The 12,998-nt window shown below is 36.1% G+C and overlaps 1 protein-coding gene across 3 annotated transcripts in view; it reads left to right on the forward strand.

Annotated features, from left to right (window-relative positions):
* LOC126889709 (protein FAM107B) overlaps positions 1-12,998 on the forward strand; it is a 412,680-nt gene that overhangs the window by 98,334 nt on the left and 301,348 nt on the right. The window lies entirely within an intron of this gene.

Below are 12,998 nucleotides of genomic sequence, written 5' to 3' on the forward strand. Positions count from 1 at the left end.
GTCCAGAAAATAAGGTATTTGTCGGAACACTTGAACAGCCAGGTTGCAAATAGGTTTTTTGGGTAATATATACCTAATACATTATGTATAAATACAAAAATGCCCGTCACAGTTCGGACGAGAATTTTAGTTATTAACACAAATGTGTCAAAAATGGCAGTTTTTTCGTTTAAATCGCTACAGGTAAAAATAGGGTAATTAAATATCTTATTTAGAGCATTCAACTTTTTGTAGATGAGCAAGGGCTCAAAACAGCAGTTTTCGAAGTTTTGTCCGATCATTTGCAAAATAAGACTAAAATTTCGAAAATAAAAAATTTGCTATAACTTCTGCGAAAATGAACTTAAGACTTTGATATTGCATGAAAAGTTGAGACAACCAGTAAATATCATGCACAAAAAAATTCAAGACGATTCTTCAATTAGTTTAAATTTTATTCAATTTGTTTATCCCAAAGAGCTTTTTTGCAATGTTATTGTTCAGAAAATAATAATGATACAGCAATTCTGTGGGAACTACATGAAAGAAGAACACTTATATTTTCAAAGAATTTTAAAAAATCAATCAAAAGTCATTTTTATCATTCCGAAAACATTTTACTAAAGTACAGTCGTTTTGGGCTTAAAAACAATTTGAATAGATTTGTTAATATTGACTGTAGAGTAAATCTACTTTGGGATTTCAAAAGCTGGTATTTTTACACGAATTTTCAAAAAAAACTTTTCGCCTAGTTCTAGGTTAAATGCGGTCAAAGTTAGCCATTTTTATTATTTACTTCACAGTTACTTCTACAACATAAAATTCTCCTGTATCAGTTTTAGTTACCATACTCCTCCGAAACGACAAGACCGATTTTTATGAAATTTTACACGTATATCCTGTAGGACCGAGAATAGATTTTAATCTATTTTTCATACCCATCAATTATAAGGGGGTTGCCTCCCTTACATTTTTTTAATTTTTTTTGGACAAAATTGTCTACCTTAATTTTATATGGTGTAGAATTACAAAATACATACAACCCTTAATTTTCACTCTTCTATCACCAACTCCCATTTTTTAATAGCCATCTATATATTTACATCTATAAAATCCTCCTGTTATAGTGTTAGTTGCCATACTCTTCTGAGACCGCTTGACCGATTTTTATGAAATTATATATGAATATTCGGTAGGTCTTAGAATCGATCGTAATCTATTTTTCATATCTCTGAGTGATAAGGGGGCTTCCCCCTAACATTTTGTAATGTTAAGTGGGGATATGTGTACATAACGTAATCTACAAGACTACGAGTATACACAAATTGAAAAAATTATGATCAAAATCCATCAACAAGCTCCGGTGATATTAATCGCAGCATACGTTTGAAGAATCAATTTCATTTTTTGAGTACACGGATTTTAATAATTCCCCTCCATCGACCACGAATCGATTTCGTTAGGACGTAATTTTTAAAGCTTTATTAACCGAAAATGAATAACCATTTTCAATTTCGTTGCAAAACGAAAACACAGCCGAACCATATTCTAGTCCAATCAGAGAGTGCTGCAAGCACCCCTACCGGTTTCGAAACTTATTAGTCTCTCATCAGGAGGCACATATGCTGCTTTCCCTGATCCAACCAAAACAAACCCCAGCGTGCAGTCCCGGATTGCAACGAACGAAATGGCATAGATGCCCTAGGGGCAACTGCTAGCAAAACGACTAAGTTTTCACTCTAATGGCATATAAAACAACATAATGCTATTCTACATCCCACCAGAATGAAAACAATGGGAACCTTCTCTGGTTACACCTCCGAGGCTTCTACAATTTGCAAGCCATACGGATGCTGAGACTAAGGAAGATGAGGGAATTCTACAATTTACAATTCACGTCCCATCTGCTCAGCGCGGTAAAGTTCCAACGAGAATGGTTCCCTTCATACTCCACACAGAGTAAATGTAAATCAAAAATGAATAACCATTTTCAATTTCGTTGCAAAACGAAAACACAGCCGAACCATATTCTAGTCCAATCAGAGAGTGCTGCAAGCACGCCTACCGGTTTCGAAACTTATTAGTCTCTCATCAGGAGGCACATATGCTGCTTTCCCTGATCCAACCAAAACAAACCCCAGCGTGCAGTCCCGGATTGCAACGAACGAAATGGCATAGATGCCCTAGCGGCAACTGCTAGCAAAAAGACTAAGTTTTCACTCTAATGGCATATAAAACAACATAATGCTATTCTACATCCCACCAGAATGAAAACAATGGGAACCTTCTCTGGTTACACCTCCGAGGCTTCTACAATTTGCAAGCCATACGGATGCTGAGACTAATGAAGATGAGGGAATTCTACAATTTACAATTCACGTCCCATCTGCTCAGCGCGGTAAAGTTCCAACGAGAATGGTTCCCTTCATACTCCACACAGAGTAAATGTAAATCAAAAATGAATAACCATTTTCAATTTCGTTGCAAAACGAAAACACAGCCGAACCATATTCTAGTCCAATCAGAGAGTGCTGCAAGCACCCCTACCGGTTTCGAAACTTATTAGTCTCTCATCAGGAGGCACATATGCTGCTCTCCCTGATCCAACCAAAACAAACCCCAGCGTGCAGTCCCGGATTGCAACGAACGAAATGGCATAGATGCCCTAGCGGCAACTGCTAGCAAAAAGACTAAGTTTTCACTCTAATGGCATATAAAACAACATAATGCTATTCTACATCCCACCAGAATGAAAACAAACGTTTGTTTTGGTTGGATCAGGGAGAGCAGCATATGTGCCTCCTGATGAGAGACTAATAAGTTTCGAAACCGGTAGGCGTGCTTGCAGCACTCTCTGATTGGACTAGAATATGGTTCGGCTGTGTTTTCGTTTTGCAACGAAATTGAAAATGGTTATTCATTTTTGATTTACATTTACTCTGTGTGGAGTATGAAGGGAACCATTCTCGTTGGAACTTTACCGCGCTGAGCAGATGGGACGTGAATTGTAAATTGTAGAATTCCCTCATCTTCCTTAGTCTCAGCATCCGTATGGCTTGCAAATTGTAGAAGCCTCGGAGGTGTAACCAGAGAAGGTTCCCATTGTTTTCATTCTGGTGGGATGTAGAATATCATTATGTAGTTTTATATGCCATTAGAGTGAAAACTTAGTCTTTTTCCTTTATTAACCGCTTTGTTGAAGTTCAAAGTTTACTAAAACTTTTACACAGAAACTATATACCTTAAGCTTCAAAATGGCGCTAGTTTGCTAGTTAGGTTGCTTAACTGTTACAAGCAAAGTAGCTGTGAATTAAATAAAAAAAGTGGCTAACTTTGACCGTAATCAACCTAGGCGAAAAGTTTTTTTTTTGAAAATTCGTGTAAAAATACCAGCTTTTCAAATCCCAAAGTAGTTTTAATCTAGAGTAGTATTACCAAAGTTATTCAAATTGTTTATAAGCCAAAAGTGACTCTACTTTAGTAAAATGTTTTCGGAATGATAAAAATGACTTTTTACTGATTTTTTTTTTAAATTCATTGAAAACATAACTATTCTTCTTTCACGTGGTTTCCACAGAACTGCTATATCATTCTTATTTTCTGAACAATAAGATTGCAAAAAAGCTCATTGGGATAAACAAATTAAAACTTTTTTGTGCATTATATGGACTGTTTGATTCAACTTTTCATGCAATATGAAAGTCTAAAGGCCGTTTTCGCAAAAGTTATAGCAAATTTTTTATTTTCGAAATTTTAGTTTTATTTTGAAATTTCCGAACAACAAATGATCGGACCAAAATTCAAAAATTTTACCCATTTAGACCATTTTTAACCTTTGCTCATCTACTAAAAGTAGGATACTATAAATAAGATATGTAATTACAGTATTTTTACCTGTGACGATTTAAACGAAAAAACTGCCATTTTTGACACTTATTTGTTAATAACTAAAATTCTCGTCCGAACTGTGACGGGAATTTTTGTATAGTCGGTTCGCTAAACTCAGACACAACTGGCTAGTGATTTTAGTGGGTAATTTTTTTGTTTTTTGTCAATTTTGCCAAAATTGGCAAAATTACTAACTATTTAGTAATTATTACCTATTTAGCAATTATTTTTTGTCAATTTTACCAAAATTCTCTTACTCATATAGACGAAAAAAAAAGGATGACCCAGAACGAGATAGCTGAATAACGTGGAAGACCACAAGGAAAACCATGAATATAAGACAAAGGAGGATAAGGACACAAGAAAAGTCCGAATACAAGGACATAAGCAGAAAGAACCATCCCCGATTATGATGCCAAAAGAAAAAAAGAAGTCTCGTACTCATAGCATGAGTTAGATTGTAGAGAGCGCAATAGGATTTAAAAGGATATTAGATATATAGATCAATCTCAAATCCATCGTGAGATATTGTTACAAATTAAAAGTCACACTAAACCACACCAAAACTCAACTTATTCTTTTTACACACCCTAACTTATCCCGTCTTCATCAAAACCAGATAATGCTTCACAGAGAAACCCTTAACTTAAACTTAAGACCATCATCAGTATCATACTTGGGCGTGAATTTACTGACACTCAACTGTAACACTGATTTCAAAATTACCACAAACGAGTGAGAAGAAGGGCCACTCTCCTAGGTGCACCGCGTGTTGTGTGGTGAATTAGGGAACATTCACCACCAGACTCTCCTCCATACTCCATACTCCATACTTACAAAACGTATATAAAACCCTATGTCGAGTACAGGGCGCTTTTCTACGTGGTGTCGTGGTGTCATATAAACGCCAATTGAACATCCTTATGGCAATCGATAGGAAGATCTTAAGAAGGTTATGAACCGAAGTCGCGATTATCATTCAGCATTCATGCACCAATCGCCATGCATCAATTACTGTTAAGCCGCCCTGCCATCGCCGAAAGTAAGTTGTTAGCAGAATTCCTAAACATAAAGTTCTATTTTTGGCAGCTAAGTTCATACACTTAGTAGACAACGAACTTCTTGATGGGCACTGTTCAACTCTGCGCAGCTAGACCCCTCAAATATTGTAAGTAACAACAGTAACAACCTGCATAACCCAACAAGCTGAATTTAAGGGCCGTTAAGTAACATGAGTTGGAATACTCCTTTGAATAGAAACATTGAATAAACCTCCGCCTCACCTTCATCCTCCATTTCTACGTAACACTTTTCTTACCAACTGAAGACTTACTTTGAAGAGGCGAAAAACTCTTATTGTTATTGCAGTCTGTTTAATCATTTCTATTGCATCTTCATCATCTTCATTCAATATTCGCTTGTCCACTGCTGGACATAGATCTCCCTCATAATTAATTTCCCATCTGTTTCAATCTTGTGCCTCTGTCATCCAATTCCTATGACAACGTTTTGGTGAACGACCTCTGCTACGGTGGGCGTTATCTGTTATCTATTGTCTCTGATTTCTACCGCAATCGAAGACAAATTAATCATCAGAAAGAAATTATTGTAAATGATAGTGTAAGCTCAGAAACAAATTATTGTATCTAATTTAATTACTACAATTAAAAAATATAATGTTTATATTGTTAAAATACATGAGATTTAAGCCACTGGTTTTTTTTGTTACCGGTCAAGACACTTTGATATTGATACCTATTTTTTATAATTTCGTATCCGATGCGTTTTCACTGTTTCTAGTAGAAGTGAAAAACGTATTTTAAAACGTTAATGTATGATAGTTCCTTTTTTGTTGTATATGTTTAAAATAACCTTGGTAGCACTTTCTTTTATTGCGTTTTTTATCAAAATAGTAAATAACTTATCCAGGACCGTAATCCACAATAGTATAATACCTCTCTGAGACCTCTGTGGAAAGTCTGTAGTCTGTAGTCACTCTGCTGGTATGTGGAGGTGTATTATCATACATGAAACTTACAATGCCTTCTCAGAACATGACACTTCCTCCGTTATATCTTTGAACAGATCTGACAGTTTCCGTTCTTGCGTATCTTCCTTGCTCTCTGTACCTACATGAATTCGTCGGTGACACAAATCCTGGTTTCGTCTAACAATAGAACTTTTTACCAATTCCCAGTTATCAAGTTTTGGTATTGAAGACACCAATTTAAGCGATCCATCTTGTGCAGCCTGGATAACTCGGGAACCCGTAAGTGTCTCCTGCTGTATACTCCTTGGACACGATCTGTCCAAGCTGCCTTTGTCCAGCTGATAAAATAACTGGCTTTGGAGCTGCAGATGAGAAATGGTTGGGTCTCTTCTACTTGTTTGGACAATGAAACTATCGTGGCGAGCCGTTGTTACTGTTAGCTACTTTGCCTTGCTCTATTTTAAGCTTTTCTAATTATTTCCTAGTGTTACGCCTACTATTGCAGCTATGTTCCTTTGAGACAGCGGTTCTCAATCTGTGGTACATGTACCACTGGTGGTACATATCATGATTTGCAGTGGTACACAAAACACAAAAAAAATTTAAATAGTAGTATGTACTTAGTAAGTCTTGATAATACAATCTAAAAATACAGGTGGTACCAAAAATAATAAAAGGAACAGTAGGTGGTACATGACTCAAGAAGATTGAGAACCGCTGCTTTGAGACATTCCTTGCTCCATAAGACCAATAATATTTCCCGTTTATAGTCCGATAACCCCACATAAGGCTTATAACGTACCGAGTTGTGCTATTTAATTTATCCGTTTGTTTATTTTTAACAAAAAACCTTTATTATTATTCGCAAAAATAACAAGTTTTTTCAAAAGAAATAAAAAAAATATTGGTTTGAAATAAGTACATGGTTATTCCATATAAGTTTGAGTGTAAATTATATAATATATTTAGAATTGTTGGATTGTCGTAAGTAATTGTACTTTTATTACTGAATATATTTTATCGTAAACCACAATATCCTCCAAATCATGGCTTGTTGTCGGTAACATATCAAGATAAACGATATCACCATTCATAGCCATGTCCTCATTAGATTAAGGTCTATTTGGTCTAGTCTAGAACGATCAGAAAAATGCAATATCAGAAATGAAATAGTATATTATGCAACGAGCATTTAATGGTGGTTATGGATTATGAAGGAGGTGAAGGATGGATTATGAAGCGAGTATGAGGAATACGAAACGAGCCGCCATGCGTATAGAGTACGAGCTTCATAATGATAATTAAATGCAAGTTGTATACACGATTTTTTCTGTGATCATTCACAACAAAAAATATATCCAAATTTATTAATTTTGTAACGCAAACAAATTAAGTAGTTTGTGAGTGTCAGTTTGTTTACATATTGAGAACTGTAGCGTATGTATTTGACTCGCCATTGGTCACTGCGCATATGCCACCTTCATCGCGAATGCCATATCGCGATTCTATTGGTTAAAAATCTGTATCGTAATGAAAATCTGTATCATAATGAAGTTCATTATGATACAGGTAGTGAAATCATAATTGATATATTATAGTATGAGAATAGAAAAAAAAATTAGGGCACTCGTGGGAGTGCCGACAGAAGTGAAAACTTCTTACGAAGCAATCCCCTTCGGGTACACACTCTATCCCTCCTCCAACCATTATAACTTCGTTCGAACTTATACGCAATTCAACCTATAGTATATAAATTACTAATATCTGCCGTGTCGATAACGATCGCGAGTTCAATGCTTTTCCCCATCCAAAGAGAAGTGATGTACCTACATTATTTACCCATTGGGTGCATCCTATACTATTTATAAATTCATACACATAATACATAAACGTACAGAATTTATTTCGGTGAAGCGATGACAGTCACGAATTCAATGCCTCTTCCCCATCCAGAAACTTCACAAAATCGCTACAGAAGTTTTCACTTCAAAAATACTTTAAACACTTCTTCTTATGGTGCCTATCCGTTACGGATGTTGGACACTAACATGGCTATTCTGACTTTGTTGACTGCTGCCCTGAAAAGTCCGGTAGTGGTTAAGTTAAACCATTTTCGCAGGTTATGCAGCCAGGATATTCTTCTTCGTCCTGGACCTCTTTTCCCATGCACTTTACCTTGAAGTATGGTCCGAAGTAGGTCATATCGTTGTTCATTGCGCATTATATGGCCCAGGTATTCCAGTTTGCGACGTTTTATGGTTACGACTAGTTCGCGCTCTTTACCCATTATATGTAGAACTTCTTCGTTGGTAACTCTGTCTATCCAGGAAATCCTCAACATGCGTCTATAGCACCACATCTCAAATGCTTCGAGTCTCTTCAGTGATGCTTCAGTTAAGGTCCATGACTCCACGCCATATAAAAGAACGGATAATACGTAGCATTTTAGTAAACGAACTTTTATTTCCAATTTTATATCGTGGCTGTTAAAGATTTTTTTCATTTTGACGAAAGCTGATCTTGCCTTCTCGATCCTTATCTTAATTTTCGTCGATTGGTCCCACTGTTCATTTAAGTTTGCACCCAAATAACAAAAGTTGGTGATTTGTGTTATAGGTTGTTGGTTAACTAGTAATTGACCAGGTGGTTATTTTTGCTTACAACCATGTATTTGGTTTTTTTGATGTTAAAATCAAGCCCAAACCTGCTACTTACTTCTGCCACCCTGGAGACAAGTGTCTGCAGACCTTCAAGACTGTCTGAAAAAATGACAGTATCATCAGCGTATCTTATGTTGTTCAATCGTTCTCCGTTTATAAGTATTCCCTGATCTATGTCCGTTAGCGCTAGGTTCATAATGTGCTCTGAATATGTATTGAACAATAATGGGGACAATATACATCCCTGTCGCACACCTCTTTTTATCTTTATGTCGTCTGTTAACTGATCCCCTACTCTAACAGCTGCAGTTTGTTCGTAATAGATATTGTTTATTATACGGCGATCTCTGCTGTCTAGACCAATTGAATTTAATATTTTCATCAGTTCGTCATGTTTTATTCTATCGAACGCTTTCTAGTAATCAACAAAACACACATATATATCACAATTCACGTCTCTACATCTTTGAAAGAGAACTTGTATTGCAAAAAGTGCCTCTCGAGTACCCAATGCATCCCTGAAGCCGAATTGTGTGTTTGTCATGTGTTCTTCACACTTTTTATATATTCTTTTATGTATAATTTTTAAAAAAGTTTTCAGGAGATGGCTCATAAGGCTTATTATTCGATAATCTTCACATTTTTTGGCATTGGGTTTTTTAGGGATTGTTATAAAGTTGGTCTTAGCCACTGTTGGGGTATTTTTCCACTTTGGTATATATTGTTGAAGGTCAAGGTAAGTCTTTAAACACTAATCACTTATAATGATTGGAGTAGGGACCGTTGGAACCCTTATGCGCTTGCTTCGCAAGCTCCTTCGGGTACACACTCTATCCCTCCTCCAACCATTATAACTTCGTTCGATTCGAACTTATACATACGCAATTCAACCTATAGTATATAAATTACTAATATCTCGAGGTAGAGATGAGGGTTGCGAATTCAATGCCTTTTCTCAATCCAAAAAGAAATTATATACCTATATTATACACGCGTTGCGTGCGTCCTATACTATTTATATATCTTTTTCTTCTTTAGGTGCCGTGTCTGTATTCAGACGTTGGCCGTCATCATGTTTACAATTTTCTTGAAATCTCTCTCTATCGGCTGCTGCGCGAAATAATTCTTCTACTGTGCAGCCACACCATTGTCTAATATTACGCAGCCATGAAAGTTTCTTTCGACCAATCCATCTCTTTCCCTCCACTTTTCCTTGTATTATAAGGCGAAGCAGATGGTATTTAGGTCCTCTAATTATATGGCCGAAGTATTCTGTTTTTCTCCTCTTTATGATGCTTATGAGCAGACATTCCGAATTCATCATTTGAAGAACATCTTCATTGGAAGTGTGCGAAACCCACGATATCTTTAGGATTCGTCGATAGCACCACAATTCGAATGCTTCTATTTTGTTTAGCATTGTGGTTTTTAACGTCCATGTCTCACAACCATACAATAGGATAGACCACACATAACATTTCAGCACCTTCTTTCGAATATTCATCGACAGGTTTCTATTACATAAAACTGGTTTCCAGGTCATAAAAGCCTTCCGTGATATTTCGATCCTAGTTATTATCTCTTCATCAGAGTCACAATTTATATTTAACCAGCTGCCAAGGTACTTGAAATGATTTACCCGTTCTAACTCCTCTCCATCAAGAGAAAGCTGACCTTGATCTATATTAATCTTTCCAACTGCCATTCACTTTGTTTTTGAAATGTTGATTTTAAGGCCTCTCCGATAGCTTGCTTCACTGACTAGATTTAGTAGTGTCTGAAGATCTTGTAAATTTTCAGCAAGAATGGCTGTATCGTCAGCGTATCTAATATTGTTGATTACTTCTCCGCCTAGCCTTACTCCCTCTTGTCTGTCATCCAAAGCCTCCCTAAAGATTTCTTCAGAGTACAGATTAAAAAGGGTGGGTGATAAAACACAACCTTGTCGTACTCCACGTTTTATCGGCAGTTTTTCAGTACGACTGTCTCCAATTTGGATAGAGGCTACTTGATTGTAATATAAGTATTTCAGCAGTCTTATATCGTAGTGGTCAAGTCATGCTGCCTGCAGGCAATCGAAAAGTGTATCATGTTGTACTCGGTCGAATGCCTTCTCGAAGTCGATGAAACAAACATAAACGTTCTTTCGGAATTCACAACTTTTTTGTAATAGAACGCGCATACAAAATAGTGCTTCTCTAGTTCCTAGACCATTTCTAAATCCAAATTGCTTATTACCCATTCTAGTTTCGCACAGAAGGAATACTCGGTTTTGTATAATACGTAAAAGTATCTTAAGTGTGTGACTCATCAAACAGATTAGTCTAAAATCGCTGCATTTGGTGGGCCTGCTTTTCTTTGGTAATGTTATAAACAGTGACTCCAACCAATCATCTGGTATTTTTCCTTCGTTGTAAATTTTGTTAAAGAAAGTAGTCAAGTAGGTAATGTTTTCCTCATCCAAAAGTTTAAGTAGCTCAACTGGGATTTGATCTGGTCCAGGTGCTTTATTGTTTTTGGCTTGTTGTATTGCTTTTATGACTTCCGACTTCAGTATACTGGGACCTCTGTCTAATTGGTTGTCACAGGTAGTATTTGGAGCATTTTCTCGAGAAGCAACGTCAAAAAGGTCACTGATGTGTCTCTCCCATTCTTTGCACTGTTGTTCGTGATCACAAATTTTTCCGTCTGCGGTTTTATGTACGTGAGCATTTTTCTGTTTTCTAATTCCGGAGGTATATTTAAGTTTCTTGTGGAGGTTGAAACTGTCATGCTCTTTTTGGAGGTCTTCTATTTCTTTACATGAATTCTCGAGCCAGGATTCTTTGGCCTGTACTCCACTGTAGATTAGTATATATTCGCCTAATCTTGATTGTCCGTTTCCTTTCTTTTTTGTTTCCTGTAGAGCGCATATATTTCTCTCTATATATAGTTTATCTGTATATATAGTTTATCTTCTAATACTTGGGTGATTTCTTGATCTCTAGTGTTGAGTGATCTGATGTTCTATATGGTAATTCTCATCAATGTTTTTCTTTTGTCCTTATTTCTCGCCATGGTCGTCTTCATATGATCAATCCGGTTCCGAAGCTTCACATTGTTTCTTTGAGCAGTATTCGTTTTTCCGATTGGTAGATTGCTAACCTTGCCAATCAACCCTCCACATTTTATCCGGGGTTGGGACCGGCTGTGGTAACCGCAGAGCTACTCGATCCACCCTGCAATTACCCCAGGCAGTGTTTTTATAAATAAATTTTTAATTAATAAAAGACCAACGCCGTAGTATAAAATTCAATAGAATCTAAGACTTGGTCTGGAATAAACTGGCGTCTGATCGGCCTATGAAGGAGCGGTACGGCAAGAGATAAGGGCTTGAGGCTTGGTAATACTCCTCCATAGATCCCTACCGAAGGGCGTTGACGCCTAAGAACGGTGTATATATATATATATATATATATATATATCTATATAAAGCATCTTTGGTATTTGGTAATGCGTAAGTTAGGTACCTTACTCGAGCTACTTCGGATTAAAAATTTTTCTACGTACCTATATTGATTTTGAACATTGAGATTTTATTTTCTTCGACCGAGTTTTTTTGGTATTTTGGGTATTTTTACGCGTAAAAGCGATAATTTTTATTATTAAGTATAATATATGAATTTCTTGAACATATGAAAATGTGAATGGAGCAAGAGGACCGAAACATAAAGGTAATGGTTCGAAGATTACCATCCTGTTGTTTATAACTTCGTCGCAGATGCCGGTCAACTTTGACCGACTGTATCTCTTCAAGTTTTTTGTTTTAAAAGAATCATCTTCCCTAGTCCTTTCCGCCAACACCGTTTTCGTAATTTAATTTAATTTATTAGTTACCGAGATATTCTATTTTTTTATAAGCCAAAAAATTGTTTATAACTTTAAAACATTCCTGAGACCGCTCAAATAGTCCAATTTAAATTCTGTAAAGTACGTACATATTTAAATTCTAACTCTAATAGCTGACATCCAAGTGAAGCTCAAAAAAGTCGAAGAAAACCCCAAAACACCAAAATCACATATATCAGCATCCAACAAAACGCTAATAGAAAATGACCTGAATATTCAGCTAAAGAATTCAACAAATAAAAACAATACAGAAATATGGAACACGTTTAAAGATCTTACCTGGAAAGTAATGTAAAAATATACAACAACGATGCAGAGGCACAAAAAACAACAATGGATGACTGATGAAATCCTGGAATTGATGGAGCAGAGAAGAAAACTGAAAGATAACAAAACAGAATACAAAGAAAAACAGAAACTAATTAAACAAAAAATAAAGGTAGCTAAAGAAAAATGGAAGTAGCTGGTCTTTATTATAAGAAAACTCCACATACTATAACCGATTCGTCGGGAAAAATGATAATAGACGAACACGAAATTCGAACTACCTGGTATAATTATATACTTAAATGAACTGTATAATGATGATAGAC

Source organism: Diabrotica virgifera, chromosome 8 (genome assembly GCF_917563875.1).
Source record: "Diabrotica virgifera virgifera chromosome 8, PGI_DIABVI_V3a".
NCBI classification, from domain to species: domain Eukaryota; kingdom Metazoa; phylum Arthropoda; class Insecta; order Coleoptera; family Chrysomelidae; genus Diabrotica; species Diabrotica virgifera.